This window comes from Ischnura elegans, chromosome 8 (assembly GCF_921293095.1).
Source record: "Ischnura elegans chromosome 8, ioIscEleg1.1, whole genome shotgun sequence".
NCBI classification, from domain to species: Eukaryota; Metazoa; Arthropoda; class Insecta; order Odonata; family Coenagrionidae; genus Ischnura; species Ischnura elegans.
The window spans coordinates 110830578-110853004 of NC_060253.1; the positions used below are offsets into that span (position 1 = coordinate 110830578).

Here is a 22427-nt window from a genome sequence, read left to right on the forward strand (position 1 = left end):
AATTATGCTTTGTTTATGAATTTATCTAGGCTAGCAAATGGCACTTTCAGGTATTTTGCATTGTTAAGTGTAACTCATTACTTGTGGGCACTTTATGCATGGTTAATGCAGGTATTTTCACAGATCATGCATTGAATTCGTGGAACAGAGAGAAGGGAAATGGTATCTTGTGTTCTGTTATGTAAATCTCAACAAATAAGCTGCCAATGGACCCATTTTTATTCCAACTAATAATGTGCATGTACTCATGTTATACGTATTCAACAACATTCTGCAGTTATTCTGGATGACACTGAAAGTAATTTTTTTTCTTTTATCATTTGGCATATGCATTTGTTAGTGTCCGACTCTCAAGCCTGAGATAATTACAAGTGTTTTTTCTATTGATGCTTTGATTTCTGTGTTTGAATGTGTCTGTAATTTATACCTTCCGTGAAATTGTATAGGCTCCAGATAAATTGGTTGTCAGTTGCTATTAGTTGTTATTACCTTCAGGTATTTTTATGTTAGTATGTATCCTGGTCATTTTCCTCATTCCGTTGAAATTCTTTCTGCCACTAGATGAGGAAATTTTGTTCGGCCCCCCACTGTTGCTAGGAGGTTACCCCCTCCCCCTCACCCACCTCCTAGCCCCCCCTCCATTGTCCGTATCCTGAATCTGTCTCTGTAGTGGACTGAATCTGACAAATATGTTAAAAGGAATTTTTAAATGGTTGAACTTGCAATGTTAATCCTGTGGATGTGTTTGGTGCTGATTTTGCAATCCTATTGAAAATTTTATTTTTGTTGGTCTAAATAAGCCCATAGAAATCATGTTTCTTTATTTCTTTAAGGTTTAGTGGTTGGTTGTATAGTGGAGCCATTAGGCAAGTAGCCTTGGTCATTCGGCTGTCTTATTCAAAGATCGTTACGGCCTCTGGTACTAGTATGCCATTGACTCTCATTTTTCTAGTTACTTGTTTCATAGATGACAAGGTTCTGAATGTCTTTTACTTAAGGATATTGAGATAATGTGTATCTGGGTGAAGAAATCACATGAGCCCATCTATGCAAAGTTGAATTGTGTGATAAGTTGTTTTCTGGGCACTGTCTATTTAACTTGCTTCACATCAACTTCTGGTCTCTTCCAGAAAATTTATGTCAATATCTCCTTGGTCTTCACTTTCGGAACTATGTTACACTCCAGGTATATGTTGAGATGGAATAAAATATTCGTTCACCTTGTGCTTAGGTTTTGCTAAACTTACCCCATAAGTGAGTATGCTTTCTTTCTGTATGTTTTGAATGGAAATTGCACAGCTGTCATGTGCAAAGTTACTGTTAAAGAATGCTTTTAATGGGTCGGTCTATATTATTTAATTGAGAGTACATGTATATTATATACATATATGCTGGCAATTTGGTTATTTTAAGTATTTCAGTGGTGGTAGGTCTTCTTTGAATTGAGATGGTTTCATTGCATCTTTGAACATTCTGTTGCTGTTTGGAAATTGTTATTCCTCCCTTGTCTCTGTATGTGAAATGATGACATAGATGTGTTTGTTATATTCATATTGCTTGTTGTTTAATTATGAATTGTATATTGATACTGAAAAAGAAGGATTTGAGGAATATGTTGTTGATTAGGCTTTTTAACAAAATCATGGATGATAGCACATCGTTGATGTCTCGGTCTGTCTCTTTGCTAAAACACTACGGAGTTCATGTTTTGTATTCCTGGTGGTGAACGACTTTTGTTCTTTATCTAAAAGTTCTTTTTGGGTTGTTCATCCTCCCATTGGTTGATGGCACGTTCCTCCTAAATCAAACATTTCTGTCCTCCCATCATATACGTACAGGGTTCTTAGTGTCTTAAAAACGTGGAAAAGTATTTTGAAACTTGAAAAATCATTGGAACCCCGATGTACAACTCTCGCATGCACTTATAGTGTCTGACCAATGACCTGATTTACCTTACAACACTCAGTGTTTAATATTAATTTATCTCAAAACTTTCTGTGTAAAATCTGTTAAAGTTATTTTTACATTTTAAACATTTGTGTTTTATCTATTTTTCATATCCCAACCATCTATGGTAATCCTGCTAATTTTTCCTCAATGTTATGACAGGAAATTTGTATCATTGAAATAATATGAACCAGTTGTGATGCTCTCTTGACATAGTGATGAGTTGTACTAGTAATTGTGCACTGTAGGAATTACATTTGATCTCATTGCTTTATTTTTGGAAACATTATGGTGTTGAGTTGTTGAATTTTGTTAACTAGGGGTAGTTGATGTCTTGATGGGCTACCCTGGAGGAGTTAGTTTATGCCAAGATCTCTCTGTTATTTTGCTCCGGAAAGTACTTGCATGTATTGGAAGACCTTAAATATTTAGACAATGGTTGTGTTTTTTTAATCAGATGAATACCTTCCTGAGGTAAGGAGGTGAGATGACTCTACTGTGTCCTGGGTATCATCTATTTGATATTCTATATTCCATAATACTTGAGTTAGGCTCAGTTTTTAATATTCACTATTTTTGATAATTGTCAAGATCCTTGTTATCTAGAAAATATAAACTGGATGCGAAGAATTTTTCTACCTGGCCTGTGAGAAGAACATGTTTGGAAGGAAAAAAAAGGATACATTATCATTATATTTAGGTATTCAATCACTGTCAAGCATATTTCTTATTTACTCCTAGGAATCGTAAATGCTGTACTTGTATTGAATTCCCTTGACTGGATCTAAGTGTTCCTCATCAGCTGTCAACAATTCTGGCATTTGTTTGATAATGGTCCCCTCAGATTCTCCTATCAGCTCGCCTATTTGCCATATTTTGATGTATACATATCTTCACTTGTATGTCCTTCATCACCTTATCTATTCCAATATCATATTTGGCTCTCTCTTCCCATTCTTCCTTACAACTTATTCAACCTGTGACAATTGTCTTCATCGAACTCTCACGTGTGTGACTTTATTAGTTATCCCATCACCTTGCTAAGGGTATAAGGAGACTTGTTTGCCACTTCATAAGGACTTCCTCAGTACGCACTCATGTCAATTCATTTTATCTTCACAATTATTCAGCATTATCACATTTCAAATGTGGTAATACTGAAGTACCTCGTTTGGCTCCACCATAGGCTTGCGGGAAAAATTGCCGGCCTCGGTGGCGTTGGGGTAAAGTCCCCGGCTGCTAACCTTGAGGTCGCGGGTTCGAATCCCGCCTGGGTGGATTGATCACCATCCAGGCACAGAGTAGATATATACAGAGGGGACATTAGGTGGCTGTACCATAGGTTTCTCTGTAATGAAAAATGCGCACGGCGGCCATATTGAAAATAAGTAAAATTATGCGGTAAATTCAAACCAAATAGTGCTAACGACTTACCATCCACCGAAAAAAGAGGGTTTAAAATTCAAAGTAGCCTAATTATTTCTTTACTAATAAATATAGGCAAGGAATGCCAAATCGCACGCACAAATCCGGCAATTATTATGTAAATAACTGACAGTCTTGTTTTCTAAATCCGACCAACGACATCGAATCACCCATTCCTTGGACCTGCACCAACACCTCAAGTTCTTATTAAACTTTTTCGACAATTTCATTTCGCATGACAATAATACTCGAGTATAAGTTTAGTTTCTTCGATCAGCAATGTAACTCAGAAAAAATATGAAATTACTTACCTCACAGGGTCTTTAGGGAAACTGAAAAAACTCAACTTTGCTTCTGTCAAGCCCGCATTATTTTTGCAGTTAATGGCTGAACACCAAGCAAAACCTTTTCTTCTCGTCTTATTTTCCACTTCCTTCATTTTCCACGTTTCTTTAAAACACTAGCACACTACGTGAAAGTATTGAAGAGTGGAGGTATAAAAAAAAAATTTGTGCGACAACACTCCACGCCTAGCGCGAATGATAGCAACCAAATAGCAACTCAAGCCACGTTTTCCTTATTTAGAACATGGTGAAATGCGCAATGAGCTGATTACTGCCTTCAGCCGTTTTGTCCTCTCTGTATATCCCTACTCTGTGATCCAGGGCAAGGATGTTTGTGATTGTCCATCAAGTTAATTGGTAGAGAGGACAACAATGTCCTAAATTCGCTTGAGAATATAAGACGAAATAATAATAATAGGCTTCTCTGCTGCTGGCATCATCCATAACTCAATGCTATTCAGAATAATACCTCAGGTGTAAGCTGTCATGCATTGTTGCTGTATGAACTTGTATTCCTAGCCTTAAGGAGATTCGTCTTTGTTTGGAATGTGTATTCTATTGTGGTTGCAGTTGATTCAATTTTTTAATGACTTTCAAGTAAGAATTTATTCATTACATACTTTCATCATAGTGCAGTTACGACCTACTGATAATTGACAACTGACAATGAGTGCCCTGGGTGCATAGTCATTTGGGGGGAATAACAGCCTTCATTTTTTCCATAGCATATTCTATTGTTCTTTTATTTGCATGGTCTAGTGTTGTTAATTAGATCCACAGGTTACAGCACTCTTTTTCGTCCCCAAAATTTGTTTTCCATTATTTAAAACTGATCTCAGCCTATGCTGTCCTGCTGCTTATGGATATCTTAGTTTGTTAAAGCATTCTTCAGAAATCTGGCAAATGCCCTTTATTTTATTTTTACATATGTGTTGCATAGGGGTTTATAACAGTCAATGAACAACCACATGCATGCCTAAAGACATCTGGATGAGGGAAACCTTCCCAGGTAGAAGTGAAACCTACAACCTTGGGATTGGGATATAGGCAAGGTCTAAGCCCTGCTGTTGCCATTATCTCAGAGGGTGAAGTGATGATTCATATTACTTAATTATCATGAGTCCTGGTCTGAGGTTTCAGGCAAGATGGAGTGGAAACGTGACATAATGAAAAACGAAAAAGCAGGAGCAATTTCCACAATTTTACATTTATTAATACTCCCGGTTTCGCTTTTTAGCATCATCAGGTCACCTTCATTTTTCTTCATGAGTCCTCTTCAAACCCCTCTTTCCTTGTAATGTCTGGCATATTGCAGCTTATTATTTTTTTCCAATTGTAGATTCATTAATGATCCCTCTTTTAATTTGCTATAGGCTTTCTTATCATGGATATTGAAACTTGTGAGGGATGGTTTAAAACCTTGACTCACTCCTTGCTTCTGGAAAGCTGGGCCCAGGTTTAATCTCAGCTCCCTACTTGGTTTTTGTGGGAAATAGATAATTTTTTGGAGCCAAGAGAGTATAATAATGTAGCACTCAATTTCTTTCAGAATCCAATGCATTTATTACTATCATGTATCATTATCTTCTCTCTGTTGAACATTAACTTAATGTTGGTTTGCTCTTTATTATTAGTAGCCTAGGTCTTGTTTCTCTTTTCAATTCCTGAATTGCATTTTGCCTTCATGGAGAAACTCTTCTGCTCTCCATTCTATTCTTTTTGGTGTGGTGATGGTCAATATCTGTGGTCAAGCTTATGGTCTTAAAGTCTAACGAGTTCTCTTTTTGGGAATTATGATGTTCGTCTCTGATATCTTTGATATATCTCCTGTTGAGTACATTTTGCAGATAGTTTTGTAAAGCTGAACCTCTGTTGTTGCATAATTCTTTTTTCTATTTATGAAAACATTGGCTTATTTCTACCTGGTTCTCTTCTGATCTGCAGTCTGTAAATATTTGTGATAGTTCTGCTATGAATATGCGATATTCTACTTCTTGTTACACTCTCCAGGGTCTCTGCTTAACTAGAAAATTTGAGGAATTTCGTTTTCTGGAGAAACTCCAGGAATATGGCAATAGCCCTTGAAAACTCAGCATTAGTTATGTGAAGAGTGGGAGCAAAAAGTAATCCATTGCGTTGAACTCTCACATGTAACCCAAAGCTAAGCAAAATAATATTTTATTAGGTGTCTGCTCTTATTTTCCCAGATATCTAAATTTCATTCTTGCAAACTTCTATTCCAATAAATTTCTGTTTCAATGGTTGCTTACTTGATATTCTGTACTTATTTCATACTTTCAGCTTGTATATGGAAACTATTGTGCAGTACTGTTTGTGTATTGTACTTCAGATGTTTCTATTGATCGATATCTTTTCCGGAGTGTATATCAATTACCAATGACATCCACATTATTTTTGATTCTCATGTGCCTTATTTTATGATGTATGCTTAGAACTAACTAAAATCACAAATGCAAATCACATGAAAAAATAAAACGACTCTGCTCATTCCAAAGTTTAATGCTAATTGTTTCACGCAGAGAACTCATTGCCAATTTCTTCTACTAAGTGGCCTTAAGGTTTTGTTTTAGAGGTTCATAACTTTCCATAGTGCCTTGATGGTATGCGCGGGAGGTCTGATATGTGTTGAGTGAGGGGTCGAGAGGGGGACACCCTTTCCCCTCCATCCCCTTAAATGCATCGCACACTGATCCCCGCATTTTGTTCTCAGCTGTCTGAATCCTCACTGCTTCCTAAAGTGCTCAGAAAGACTTCATCCGTGAACGTTATATAGTGCAAAGGAAAACCACACAACTTGTCCAAAAGAACTGCTGTGAGAATAGTGTAGGAGCTGCTAGGGACTCATGAGGGTTTCTCACAGGGCTCAATGAATCTTATCTTCAAGGGTTAGTTTTCTATTGTGTAAATGGAAGTTGCCGATTCAGACCATGTACAGATTTACGTATATTGATGTATGGGGCCTACAGAGAAGACTGCGACTAATCCGTTTTTCAATCAACCCCTTTGTTTTAAGTTGATGGTCAGCAAGAAATTGAATATTCCACCCCCGCCTCCCCTGAGCTGCTAGTAGTAGTGAAGATTTTCTATTTGTACTAATGGGAGGTGAAACATTTTCACTTTCAGAAAAATCGGTTCAATCATATGCAGGGCACAATCTTACGGAAAAGTGGGTATTCAATTAATGTTTATGCCGAACACGAGGAAACGTTTAATGGCATTCAATTTTTTGCGCATAAATGGATAATTTTCCATTGATCCTCTATGTGTCAAGGGAATTCACAAATGACATCGTAAAAGCATGATTGATTCTTGACAATGCACTGACTGAGGGTGACTGAAAGATAATAATAATAATAAAATGCCTTTATTCGGGCGAGGTTGAGACTTGAAAGTCCCCTCTTCCACCTAACCCCTAAAGATGGGTGCAGATCTGAAGAATTAATGCATGACCCAGTTGTTGCATGAAGTAAACAGATTTCCATGTTGTTGACCGACAAGTACAGCAGTCAACATGAGAGATCGTTTAGCCGGCTACTATGTAAGCCCTGAGGGAGCTTTGCCATGGAAAAGGAATGAAATATAATATCTAAGCATTTAATATTATTTAAGTACGTATTAAAATACTGACTTTCTCACTTTGCGTTATTCTTTCTCCTTTATTTAAGAAATCATCTTCTAAAAATCTATGGACTTCTCTCCATGCTTTTTGCTTTTCCAGCTACGTATTCTTTATAGCAATCAGAAGCCTTGTCCCACAGAAAAGGCTTACTCTACTAAGTAGTTCGATGGGAGTCGCAAGATCAAATTTAAAACTGCCGATTAACAGGAATAAAACATAACCACAAATGAAAGTGATTACAGAAATGTGAAACACACGAGGAACAACACGATGGAAAACCATCTCCTCTCCGGCACCGGCAAAATAAACCTATGTGGGCAAGTATGTATACTTAAAGAATCATTGCAATCGACAGCCAGCGCCGGCTTCTGGTTTTGCTGGTGCATGTGAAAATGGCCTAAAAGTTGAAATGAGAGAACTAGAGGGAAAAGGGAGCAAGAGGGTCCCTCTATCCTGGATGTATGCATGTATTTTGATAATTATAATGTGAGAGAGGTGACGAGGGCAAGAAGACAGATAGGTGGGCCATAGCCATTGGAGAGGTTTCACGTGTTCTTTCATTTGAAAATCCTTGTGTGCACTTGCTGCGTCCTCGGAGAAAGGAAGGAGCTGAAAGAACCAAGGGCTTTCAGAGGTCATCTAGGCCTTCAGCCTAGATGACCTCTGTAGCATTGACCTTATAATTTTTAAGAGTTGTTTTATCCATGCAGGTTTAATTTCATGACAAAACGGACTCTGAAAACAAGCCACCCACCAAGCTTGTGATAACTAAGCCTGAACTTCACACTTAGCCACTGCATATTGACTTAGTTTTGTATACGTTGGTCGATAATATATGTAATATCACCAAATTATCCAAAATTCCAATAATCCGTTTCTTAGTGGGTAGGCCCTCTGGAAAAGTCTGCAAGGGATTACAGGAGTCGATTACCTCCTCTGTTCCTCCCGGTAGAAAAGTCTATGGCCTCCGTGGCAAATTTTCTCATTCAGCTTCCCCAGCTGAAGGGTAAAAGGTAGTTAATAATTGGGTGCTTGTCAAACAAGGTGGTATACTCTATGAGTTCACGGTGATTGAGGCAGCCTTTGTCTATTAACATTTATCACTCACTCATTGAATCAAATTGAATATTGGTTTGGATTCGTGCAAGTGGCTCAATTTCATGTTAGGGGGGCCAGTTCTTTTCCTTTGGCTACCTCTCACTGACAGGATTTTTGTGTGAGGATGTCCAAAAGCCTCGCATGGGATTTGAACCCTGTACCCCTTGATCACCTGCCAAGTAATTTACCCTTACACCACTATGCTCCCCATATTGACCATGTCAATTGTGGTTATTCTTCCTGGCAAGTTTTTTATTTCTTTATTCCATATTTCTCTTTGTATCTGGATTTCATCTGTATCTTTGACCTTCAGTCATGTTCTGCTTGCCATTGTATGCAGTCCATTTCAAACCCTGTTATGTGCTATTTAGAGAAAAATTTTAACCTGTTTTTGGTATAAGTTTGGAGTTATTCCTGCATTGAATCTGTTAACAGACCTGGACCCTCTGAAATTTTGCCTGTAGACATACAGGCACACACCTGAGTATCTAGCTGGTTAACTATCTATCTGGAATGTTGTTTAGACTAATTAAAATTTAAATCTGGATTTAAAATATTTTCATACAATTTCCCTCAAGTGATGAATAAATGTAAGAAAGCTCTTGGGTAGCTAATTTTTCGTTGTTGTATGTACAATTAAAATCAGGTTTGACAACTAAAATGCTGACATCTCATATTTCATGTTCTTGGACAACTTTTTTTCGTGAGTTGTTGCTAAATTTTATATTAAAAATTCCTACAGGAACCTGCTATGTAATGATACTTGAGGTTATATCAAGGTCGTGGATAAGGATTGTGTGGCATGCTGTCATAGTTCTACTGACTGAATCATCACAAGAATTGATTGACAAGAGGTTTCCGGGTTATTGACTCATTTTTGATGGACGACAGTTTTGGGTGCATTCCAGCTCCCGTCTTTGGGTCCAAATGATCTGCAGAGCTCCAATTCTTTATGTATATGGTGGCTAGTGAGACACGCGCTGATTTTCCCGGCTTGAATTCCATTGTTGGATGAGCAGTTTGAATGATGAAGCTAAAAGATAGCCATCCTCCCTAATCACAAGAATTCTATATTCTCTTGTTACGTGAAATGTATTCATGTATACCTCAACTATGTTGATGTTTGGAAATGTGTTTATATTTCTGTGTCCAAGATATTTCATATGTCAATTGTGGCCTCATAATGAGCTTCGTGTTTCATGTGAATCTTCATAAGCCCAACTGCCCACTGGAGAATCTTCATAAGCCCAACAACACAGGCTCCTCATCTGCTGATTCTTCTTGTAGATCTAGGAAATATGCTTGGGAAAACTTTGCTATTTTATCTTCTCAATGTTCTTATCTATCATGCATTCATGTACTCTTCAACATTCATCAATCTTATAGTTTTGCACTGATTTTGTGCTGGGAAGTCCTTTTGAACCAAGTGCCTAAATCGTCGATAACATGTCATCATTCTGGTTCCTTGTCAATAACTTGAATCTGATTAGTGCCCAGTCCAGGGGTATATGCAAATGCTTGAGGAGTATGGCTTGGCAGCTCCAAAGGATGGAGATACTGCTGAGAAATGTTGTTGCGATGGAGTCAGCTTTAAGTAGAATGAATGTGACAGAAAATTTTCCCTTTGATGACATAGATACATTCCTCAAGGTAATGTGATGATGCTTACTCAGTTGGATCTATTATTTTTAAACTGATGGTTGTGGATAGATCATAAATCAGAAAGAAATCCATTGCTTTGCAATCCTTCTTACCTGTATCCCTTCATCATTATTTAAATGATACTACCTATGTATTCACAAATTTTGGAATACATTCAGGATTGTTGTTATTTACAGTGGAACCTCGTTAAAGCGAGTACGGGCTATAGCGACACCCCCGCTATTACGAGAGATAGCCGATGCACCGTCAATTGACCCTATAACAAGCGTGTTAAAAAATTCGTTTTTACGAGTCCCTTTCGGTGTTGGCTCTCGCCATAGCGAGGGTTTCACCGCCGGAAGACTTTCATGAAGACTCCTTAACCTCTGTAATTGCTAGCGATCTGTTAGAAATGAAGTTAATGGAGTGCTCAGTCTCAAATTTATGTGGTAAACTGTCGTTCGATAAATATAATGATTGACGAAACAATGCTTTGCGTAATTTTTATTCAGTGCGGCGCTTATAAATTGTTTGAATAGTTAGTCGTTATTTGAGTAAGGAAATTTAGTGATACAAAAAAACATCGCCTTTCGTCTGGATTTATGCTTACGTTTATCGGATAGATGTTTATCTGTCGCCGCACCACTCCTGTTCCTGTATATCTGTTCGCAACAGGTATATTGGCTATTATTTGCTCCACCTCCGGTAAAGCGACAATTCGTTATAGCGAGTGTTTATTAGTGCACCGTGGGTGTCGTTATATCGAGGTTGCACTGTATATAATTCAAGTAGTCCCCCAACAAAATTTCAAAATAATTTATGCCATTCATGAGGAAATTGTGAAAGAAAAATTCAGGTGACGATAGATTACTGTAAGGCCGAAATTGTCTGTTTCATGCCTAGAAAAGTTTTTTTTATGGCTCATGATGGTTACTGTTGATAAGTTTATATTGGTATTGAATTCTGAAAGAAAATGGAACAATACCACTAGGTGGAAGGAAGTTATTGTAGGGAATACAAGAGTGTAAATCCAACAAAAATTAGTAATTTCAAAAGATATCTCAGAAAGATTATTCAAAGATGGAAAAGATTTTATGAACCTCAACGAAAACCTCTTCTATAAGACAAATTGCAAGAGTGAGTGGTTTTCAAGGGATTTCTAAGAGACGTGGTGGATCTGTTGTGCCTCAAAAAGTGTTGTCAGGGATCTGTTAATATTATGAAGAGGTTTTCACTCGGATTTGTAAAGATTTCACTGAGGTTTTCGATGTTATCATTGCAACAGGTGCTTTCAAATGCTTTATAAAACCTTTATATTCACCTTAGTCAAGTTTTCATTTAGATTGCTAAGAAAAATCCTCACCATCATTTTGAAAACTTGACCCAAATCTCTGCGTGGCTCATGATTTTCATCAGGGAAGAGGTCTAATTAGATCTTAACACAAGGACTTGAAATTTCCCATAAACTTTAATCCATGTGAATATCATGAATACAATGTAATGGTTATTTATTTTAGTGGTCACCAATACTAACAAAGATCTTCATAATGAAGGCTCCACCAATTGCAAAATCTGAATAGTTGATATTTGGTACTTTCCTGGTGTCCATGCTTCAAGAAATTTTCTTGGGTTGTCCACCTGGTCAGGGTGTCATTTGTGCCATAGTTACAGTCTTTATCTTGAAGATCATTTACAAAGTGAGATGATGAGGTGATCATGAGTCAAGGATCTAATCGTTGGCCCAAATGGATGCCCCTACCCACTGTAAAGATTTCACAGGTTTTCCATGCTATCATTGCAACAGGGACGACCCAAGAAAATTGCTTGGAAATTAATAGAATGGTATAACTGCAACTTATACCTGTTTGAAAATAATTGAACTGCCTATGACTGAAGTTGCGATTAATGTTATAGTGCTCTAAAATATGTATAAACTTGATAATAATTTTGCAATTCTTAAAAGAAATTTGGAGCAAAAAACTTAGTTAATTGAATATAACTCAACTATGTTATGTATCACTTTATGCTGAGGTCTAAAAACATTTAATAAAATATAAGTTAAAAATTAAATCATTATCCTGGTTAATTTACATGAAAATATGATAGAAACAATATATTTATGTTGCAGAATCTGATGTCATCCATGCCCTAAAAATTAATTTTCATAAGAATAAAATTGCTACAGCCAATGAATGGAAAAATCTCTAGAACTGATGGAACTATTTCATATAATGAATTATTTTTCAGAAGAATGTCTTGAATATTAAAAGTTTGTTGAAGCATGAAAGAAATAATCATTGTCAAATATATTTATGTACTCATTTTGAAGGGAATAAATAATAGAACAACACTAGGTGTAAAGTAAACCCCGTCTAAAGCAAAAGTAAAGATTTATTTGATGAAAACCACAGCCTTAAATGTTTCAATCCACTACATTTGTAGATTGATTCAATGTGTTCTAGCCATAAGGCTTCATTATTAGGTAGGTACAGTTGCAGACAAAAAAATGAACCAATTGGTGCTGGACTGGACTCTAAATTAAACTTCTGCTAGCAGTCACGATTTCTCAATGCTGCACCCTCGTCTTAGTCATAGTGGTCCCACCCCAAACCGGAAGTAGTATTTGCATGGAAGGACTTTCAAGGGGGATAGAAAATCAACCAAGATAAACGCTCAAAATTTTTCTTGGTTAGGAGTTGGCAAAGAGGTCTTGAGCAAAAGTTCGGAAACATGACTTTTAAATGCAGAAACTGTGTGAAAATCAAGTGAATTTTCACCATTTTCTCATTACGCACGCTTGTAATCTTGAATTTAACAATGAAGTATATCAGTTATTTTAGATTGTGGTCGTTGATGTCATGGCAAAATTAGCAGCAATGGAACGCACTTTCCTCAACTTTTTCCAGAAGAGTGTTTTTTTTCATTACAAATTATTATTTACATTTTATTACAACTTTTTTTTTGTTACAAATGTATATATTAGAAACTTTTAGGCACCAAAATTGATAAAAGTGTTATTTGAGTATTATGTCTTTATTTAACCAGTGCTAGAGCGGCATTCTGGCACTATTACACCACTGATTGTGGTTTGTAGTAAATAAATATAAGAGCGTAACTTCATTTAGGAACTTAAATGTATTGTGATATATATTTATGACGCTTACAAGGTGGTGAGATTGTAGAAGAAAGCATTCTTTGTAATAAGATTTCCTCCGAGTATAATGAGATTTGGGTTTTATTGTCTGTGTTGAGCTATGAATTTCTTTGGACTCCATATCTTGTGATGCACAACTTGCTCAAGTTATCCTGTGAGGCACAATTTTCAGGTTTAGTGATACCTATTGCTGCATAAAGTTGGTTCATTTAATTTTCTCCGGGACTTCTGGTATTAAATTCTTAGCCAATGGTATAAAAATTAAAACTTTTTGCTGAGCTTGTACTATTCTATTTAAGCCTTCAATAACTGAATGCCTCCCTTCAGCAGTGTGGCCAGTATTTTGAAATGATTTGAAATGTTTATTAGAGATTTGGTGGCCCTACGGGGTGTATGGAAAACACCTCGGAGCAAAGGGGGTCGGTCCTCTTTTGAAGGCAGGATGTGAACCTGGAAAGCCCCTTCCCTTGTGGCTATGCCCCTGCCTCCCTTGAGTCGAACCATTGTTTAACAGTGGGAGGATGGGAGTTTAGGGCTACATAGGAGGATGGCTAGGGATTAAGAATTGAATTCCATTTTCTGCTTCATCAAATCAAAAGTCATTATTACTGTGTATTCATCCTATACTTCATTTCCACTTTCCTGTGATACGGAAATGTACTTATAATGTATGTATTTAGATTTCATATCAGACAGAAGCCAGTGCTTTTTTTTATGAATTAGTTTAATTAATTCAGCATGTACTGAGTAAAATGACACCTGTGTATCAATGGATGGGTCTGATCAATGACCATTATGCATTCACTCAATTTTTATTGCTGGCTCAGGAATCAGAGACGAAATTGTTTCAAAGTTCTTAACTCAAACTATGCTTATTTGCTCAACTCTGCTGAATTCCATTGAATTGGCAAGCAATTTTTTCATGTATTCAAGACTAAATCATTAGGCATTTACCATGAGAACATTTTTACCTCAGCATTTAGTCCTAAAAGTATTTCATCAATAATGATCTCCTAAAACTTCTTGTCAAGACTTTTAATGCCATAATAAGTGTGTTCAAAATCTTTGCATATTTGTATTTTGAAAACTTATTTGCCAAATTTTGTGAAAGTTAATTCTGGAAGTTGTGCTGTGTGTGACTTAATGAGATACATAATTGATTGGCCGAGCACCCTTCTCTCCTCCTACATTACTTCCCCAATAGTGTGTACCGGTGATAATGTCAGTGTCCATATGATTTTATTAGGTCCAGCAGCCTCAATGCAAATGCCATGGGAAACTCGGAACGTGGATGTCGTAGTGGTGTAGGCAGTGGCCTGGAAAGCCAAAGGTCCATGAATCGATTCCTGCTCCAGAGGATTTTTTCTTCTAGCAATTCATGTGAAAATTATAAATTATTTTGTTTACTCTCTGCCGATTGGACATGAGCTAAAATGCTTTTCACTCGAGAGGGTTAACAGAAAGGATAATGAAAAGGGAAAGTTCATCACATGTACACTGTGTAGGAAGAGCATTCAATATTCATTAATAGCAGTAAAAGAGTTGAGGTTGTGAGTATTGCACACATGGTTTCATGGATAGAAAGAAGTATGTGTGTGCATAATGGGTATGTAGTATTTTATGTATGAAAATAAAGTCACTTATAGAATTTATGAGAAATATTGCTACAAAACCATAATAGTTACCAAAGTAAGCTCCTTCAGCATCAATACACTTCTTAAGGATGCTGGAGAATGTTACAAAGCCTATTTTTGACAGGTGCTCTGTAGCCGTGAACCCTGCATGCTGCATAAGTGGCTTACATGCATGCTGTGAAGGATGTTTCAGTTGTTCACTTCCGGGAAATGTGCAGAGCATGGATAACCTGCCTGCAGAAGTGTATGGATGCTGAAGGAGCATACTCAGTGACTACAAGAGTTATGTACCAAAATCTCTAGAAAAATTTATTAAAATGACTTTATTTTCATTTCTTAAAATGCACAGTGTATCTCTGCTGCTGCTTCTCATCTCTACAGAAGAGGGTGAAGGAGGCTTTAGCCAACCTCACCCAATCTGTTTTTCTATGTCTATTCTATGGATGGAACCTTGGCTGAAAATTATGGGAAATTAAGAATAACTGGGGAATAGTTCTTTACATTCGCAGTTATTTGTTGTAAGCGTGATTATCAGTTGTGTGTGACTTTGTTACCAAATGCTAAGGAAATCCATTGTTGCTACATATATATGAGAGGAAGAGGGTGAGGGAAAAAGAACTGTGGTGTGCCTTCAGCCGACACTTCAAGAAAGAAAGCATCATAGATCATGGCAAGGGGATGCGAACGTCTGGAGAGCAAAGGAGGCAATGGTTTGGGCAAAAAAGGAAGATTATCTAATAATTATGAACCTTCGAAAAGGAAGAGCAAAGATCAGGCATATAGCCAGAAATTTGCTTAAGGGGAAGGCTGGTAGAATGTGGTTTGCCAATACATTCTGATATATTGTTGTCCTTTAGCATGCATCCAAATATCATGCATTTTGTTTGATTTGCCTTATACCTACTTCCATAATGTTTAAAGTTAAATTCATTATTGTTCATTGGCAGACATTATTAAATTAACAATTTTGTAAAGTAGATTGCCTGACTGTAGATGATGCCCCCGGGCTAGTGGTCTCCTCAGCAGGTGTATTGTGGGTAGTTGCCACAAGGAAAAAAAATATATATAGGGGGATTAGAAAGGGAGGGGGGGCTGAAGGCCCTATAGTTGGTCCTCTGGCTACTTGCCTGCTTCAGATCAAGGAGGAGTTGAGAAAGGGGGCAAGTTAGGAGAAATGGGTCGCAAGAGACACTTCATTTTTTGCTTTGTTTTCAGTTTTTATTTATTATTTGTTTGTATTGAAATCCATAAAGTAATGAATTATATTTCTTATATGATTGAATTTTTTATTTTCCATGCCTTATTCTCTCATACTTTTTAAGTTGGTTAAATTATTTAATGTGGAAGCCCTTCGAATAAAATTAGGTACATGCTAAAAGTGTTTTTCTGTTTCTTCCTGAGATTGTGGGTGTGGATTGTGGTAGGTGAGCATTAAAAGATTAATCATAAGTATTTTGCAGACCATAGGCAATTCCCTTTTATTAAATGGTTTACGAGGGTCGTTCAATAAGTCCTTAGAATTTCCGAGAGATTGCACTCTGAATATCAAAAATTAATTTTTCTCAGAAAGCAGCGCTCTTGACTAGTCAGCTGTTAGAGTTTCAGCTGTATTCATGCCATAGTTTCATTGTTGTTTGCTGGTTTTAGTGAACAACTTTCATTTATTAAGAATCATGGATAAAAGAGTGTTTCGTGCAGTGATCAAACAGTTGTTTTGAAAAGGGTAAATGCCTAAAGAAATCAAAGCTGAGCGCTGTATGAAGTTCATGTCAGATCTGTTCTTGTGTATGCAACTATTTACAATTTGGTAAATGAATTTAAATGTGGCTGTAAATCCAAAAAATTAACATCATTCCGGGCACCCTGTTGAAGTGTCTACCTCTGAAATGATTGACAAAATCCATGATGTGGTTTTAAGTGGCAGAAAAATCAAAGTGCGTGACATAGTTGAGGCCACAGGCATATCACAACGTACAATTACTTTTAAGTTTGCACGAAAAATTAAGTGTGAAAAAAAATCTTGGCAATATAACTGCTGCGTTTGCTTGCAGTAGAGAGTAAACGAAATCATGTGGTCAACTCCGAGGCTGTTTTGGCACCTTTGCGACTCAATCCTGATGATTTTCCATGTCATCATATAGCTGTTGATAAAATATGTATTCATCGCTACACTATGGAGACAAAAACAGTCGAAACAATAGAATTCTGAAGGTGAATGGGCTCCAAAGTAGGCGAAGATAGTGAAATGGGGCAGCCAGGTCAAGGCAACTACATTTTGGGTTGCATGCGGAATAATATACATTAATTACTGAGAAAAGAGAAAAGCGATAACAGGAGAACATAATGCCTTGTTATTGGACATGTTGATGTTAGAAATTAAGGAAAGTGTCGTCATTTGAAAGAAAAAAGTTACTTCTTCGACAAGACAATGTACAGTTGCACACCTATGCTGTTTTGTTAGCCTAAATTTAGGAAATAATGTTCCAATTGTTACAAAACTTTCCATATGCACAAGATTTGACCCCCAATGACTTTTTTGCATTTCCCAACTTCAATAAATGGCTGGGTGGACAAAGGTTTAAGTCTAAGGTGTAGGTCATAGCTCAAAATAATGCCTATTTTGAGGAGATTCCGTTGGACAGCTTAAAATGATTGGAAAAATGCCAATACAAATTAGATTAAAAGAAGAAAAAGTGAAAATATAAAAAAAATGACCCAAAATACTTTGTTTTTCTACCTTTTTCTAAAGACTTATTGAACAACCCTCTTATTTAAAAAATTATGGAAATTATTGTGTATGTATGCTCCAATCATCTATGGTAGCCGAAAATATTTACCTTTAGCTATATATTTCTTTATGGAGAACTACTAAAGGGGAATTGGATGTGGCACATTTTAAGAGGAAAGGGGATTAAATGCCACAGTGGAAGGAGAAAAGAGGAGGGTAAGAAGATGACTGATGCAATGAGATCAGGACGCCAAGGGGGGGGGTCCTCTGAATGAGGGTTACAACGCACCGGGGCCGGGAACCATGTCTGAGACTTATACGCCCGCACTCCTGGGGTGGGGTTTGGTTGGGAAGGAAAGAGGCACCACCGCAATAGGAGCCCGACGACACCTCTGGAATAGGGTTGGAAGGGAGGGACGGGGTAAATACCTCACCATTATAGAAGCGAAAAGGGCCCACTAAATAGTGAAATCCGGCATCAGCCATTAATGATACCTACCGGTGAAAGGCAGAAAACCAGTGGATGATGATGACGTATTTCTTATTTACTCATTAAGTATTTTATTTCCATCTTCAGGATATGTATAGTTACAGCCTGTGTCAGCAGTGGCCTGCAATTAGGTAGACTTACTATGTTGAGGTTCAGGTGTATTATGCCAATGAACACAATATTAGACTGATGTTTTCATTGAGGTTACAAAATGACTCTCCTAATTATTTCTGTTTTCCAAGCATGATTGCTGTGTCTTAAATGTTGCATGACTCTATCTTCATGTCAGATTTAAAGTTTGTCCTGGGTCCTTCTCAACTTCTGTTGGAAGCTAGCTAATGGATTGGTATACATAATGGTTCGTCATTTTTGGCACATTCCTCAGAGTAAATTATAATACACTGCAAGTTACTAACCTTAATGTCTCCACCATATAAAAGGGAACGGGACTTCATTGGCTTATGCACAAGAGGAACAGAATGAAAGTCAATCCTGTTTCATGGGTTTCCCATTTTGAAAATGAGGATCTCTTGTGGCACAGTATTAGGTCATCTAACTGATGAAAAATGGGCATATCCCACATGAGATCTAATATTTCAGAGACATATCTGAATGGTCGCATGTGTGCCCAGAAAAATATTCTTCATTACCCTTTATTTGTCTATAATTTTCTTCATTTTTCCAGGCACATGCATGATCACTTAGATACGTATCTACATGATTGTGACATCATAATGTCTTGTAAGATATCTTGGAGGTATTTGATAGTAAGAGGGATGAGTGAGATTTATATGAGTAACAATATTCATCATAAGTGATGTCCCTCTACCCAAAAATGAGGTTACCTTGTCTGGAAAAAATAAATACCAATTTTTTGTTTTTCAAAAAAATTTTCAAACTTTAGGGAAAAAATTCTGAGCATAAGTATTCATTAATTTGAAAAAGTCCTTAATAATGATACAGTTTTCAAATTTTGCCAAATACTAAAATTCTTTCTGAGAAATAGTGTTGAGGCTTAGCGTGTGTGCAAATGATGAAGGGTGCCTTCTGCGAGACACAGGAAGTCACTGTCAGTGGGCGATGCTGACGGGGGAGTATGCACCAAGGGAGAGAGTGGAAGGAGCAGGCTAATTGCCCAATCTTCATCGGTATCATTGTTTTTATCAAAGGAAATGGGTGGCCTCAGGTATTTTGGGGCAAGACAATATGCCTACTGATTTGGAGTAGATTCAAGGTAATCCTTAAACAGAAGGCGTGGAAATATGCAGTCAGATACCAGTGGCAAACTAACAATGTCAGTGCAATGGAGGTGTGGGAGCGACTAAATTTCCAAATGGCTTAGCCACACCATGCTGTCCTCTGATTGGCCAAGGGATAGTCGGATGGCTAGAAAATTACCCCCACTCTTGCTCTAGCCTCAGCCACCGAGATGAATTGAACTGGGTATAGTTAACTCCTATCATTTGTGAAATTCAAGTCTTCTCAAATTTTGGATTATATTTCTTTCAACAAGCATATATTCCAAGATGGAGTTAAAAGAACCAGTTGGGGAGGGGGGGGGGTTCTTTGAGTGGGGGATGACTATATTTCCCAAGCAATTAGGAGGCTTTTGAACCCCTTAATCGCCAATGCATGGTGTAACCTTGGTTTTATAATTTCTCCAAGTCATATGTAATGTAGTCTCTCAATAAAATATATGAATGACTCAGATGCTATACGTATGTCTCAAAGCACCTCAAAAGCATGCAAAGTTTAGTTATCATGTTTTTTGTAAAGATCTTGCTTGACATGGTAAGAGGGGGTGGGGAAAGTGAGTGTGATTGAATCAGCAGGGAAGAATCGGGATGCATGTGCAGAAGAGCTATTGTTTTTGCACTTGTGGGCCAGTTTTCTGATTTAATTCATAAAATATGACAAAAGAACCAACATAAACCATCTGCCACGGTAACAATTTTTGCCACTGAAAGTGAGCATCAAGGATGATATTTTCCGTGAGAAAACATTGTGCTTTGGTGGGATTCGAAACTAGGATCTCCTGATTGCTGCTATCTCCATCTTCTCCCAAACTTTTTCTTAACATCACCTAAGTTTAGTGTGCTTCTTAAAGCTCTTCCAAATTGTTCTGCTGCATTCCATGAGAAACAATTTGGAAGTGCTTCAAAACAATTTTCTCTGATGGAGAAATAGTTTCCAATGCTGAGAAAAATTGTGGCATTTTTATTCAAGTCATTCACTTTTAAACTCGATTGTTTCAGGCTTAACTTTGTGAAAATCCATTTTAAACAATATAAAGTTAAGGTACTTTTCACACAATTTATTCAAGACGACCGGTTTCGTCGCAGAGGCGACATCATACGGTATAGAGATCGTTATTTTTATAGTTATTTTGTTGTTGTTTATATGGTTGCTATTACGCATTGGTAGGGGAGGGTTGCGTTGGGGTTGGAGCATTACTCAACTTCAGGGGAATTTCCTAGAGGGGGGAATAGTTGACAAAAATATTCTCATTAGCTAAAATTCCATTCCTGATGTGCTTCCTAATCTCCAACTCCTCCAAGCAGTCCATCCTTCCCTTTTCCTCAAGGTGGAGAATTTCCGGAACAAAATCGCTCCTGTGGTCACTCTCCCATAGGTGTTTCGCGAAATGCGATTTGTCTATCTCCCCGTTTCTCAAATTCTTCCGTGTTCCTCTGTTCTTAATCGGAACGAACGTCCAGTCTTCGCTTTTAGGAAAAATGTTGGAATGGGTTAAATGCACAATTTTCTTGAGCATAAATCCAGGATCAAATCTTTCAGGAATTTGAGTCAACTCTTGAATCCGTACTCACAAAGTTTTGCTAATTTACTGATGGAACGCATGTATGTTCACTTCCAGGAAGAATGTTTTTTCTTCACTTCATGTCATTCACTTTTAACTGTAACAAGGATAGAGGTGTTAACTGAAACCCTTAGCATTCTTGTTCAAATCTCATTGAATCCGCATTTGATTCCCTAATTTTTGAGATTTTGGGAGAAATGCAGATTCGATGGCCCATCCCTAGAAAAGAGCCATTAGCTGTAATGGATAGCACCATTATTAATAATATGGTAAGAAATACCTATCTATGAAGCCTTTTAGTATTCAATACCCTTACGCTGTTGTGAACATATCTTTTCCTTCTCCCTGCCATGCGCTCTGCGCTTACGCTGAATGTGATGGGTAGGTTTCTGTAGAGTGAGCAGTAGCGAAAGGGTTAAAGGCTAACTTACCTTGTATTATGTTCAAATTCAAGTGGTGAACAATGTAAACATGTTTTGTATTGGAAGATGAAGTGGCAGAAGTTATTAGGACGGCCTAAATGCCTCTGCAAGATTTCTCTCTACATTTCCAGAATTGATCTTTACAAATCCACTTGATATCCACACTTCCTAAAGAAGACTTCTTCTCATGCTCTCATTCTCAAATATACCAGGGCGGTTTTTTTGTCAACCTACAATTGGCCATGCATAGAAGGTGAAGGGAATGTTAAAAAATTGTTTCAATTTAAAGTCATTCTCATTTGTGGTTACTCTCCGACATGATCGCCTCAGCAATTAAGGCATTGGTTTTGCCTGTGGACAAGCTTTACCCTCTTCATAAAATGTTGCTGCCCATGACTTACGACTGAATGGTTTTTTTTCATGGATCAGAGCAATGCCCAAAATCTCTCCTTATGTCCTAAGTCCCAAAGTCTCTCCTTAGTCTCTCTTAGTCTTAGCCCAAAGAGTCTCCTTATGTTTAGGGCGACTGTGGGCACTCACAGCAATGTCTCTCTCTAAACATTTATCGTTGTATAAGGTGCATTTTTTGTTGTCCCCCATTGCAAGAAATTCACAAGCAACACATATTTTTGGTCCCAAAACCCTCTAGCCATAACCTTGCGATTATTGAAGGTTTGTCCAAATCTTGGTTTGCTTGGTGGCCTCTCGTGCATTCGTAGTTTTGAATATTACTTTTAGTTTGGGTTTGTCGTACGAAATCCATGTCTCATCTTCAGTCAATATTGACTCTGAAAAATCTTTTTTAGTGGCATAAAGGCCCAGTAATGTTGTAGCTGAAGCCATTCAGCGAGTTTTGTGGAGTTGCTCCTCAGTTAGTTCATACTTGGTGGGAGACTCAGTTGAGGCAGCCACGTCTATGTGACTGCTATGTGGCTTGAATTCATAACTTTTTCCCAAAAATGGTGGTACGGAGGATGCACAATTGTCTACTGTGCGCACCACATATATTTCAATTGAATGGCGTTCACGCTGAGCGACTGGAGGTTGATAAAAATCGCCATCGCATAAAGCCTTAAACTGCCAATC

General features: G+C 37.5%; 1 protein-coding gene across 5 annotated transcripts in view; it reads left to right on the forward strand.

The window, feature by feature from the left end:
- LOC124164252 (protein HEXIM1) overlaps positions 1-22427 on the forward strand; it is a 40860-nt gene that overhangs the window by 9068 nt on the left and 9365 nt on the right. The window contains exon 2 of one of the 5 annotated variants that reach the window (XM_046541494.1): positions 12224-12464. The exons of the other annotated variants lie outside the window; for them this stretch is intronic. The gene's annotated coding sequence lies outside the window, so the exon portion shown is untranslated. Of the gene's footprint in view, positions 1-12223; positions 12465-22427 lie in introns of those variants that run through there. 5 annotated transcript variants of the gene reach the window in all.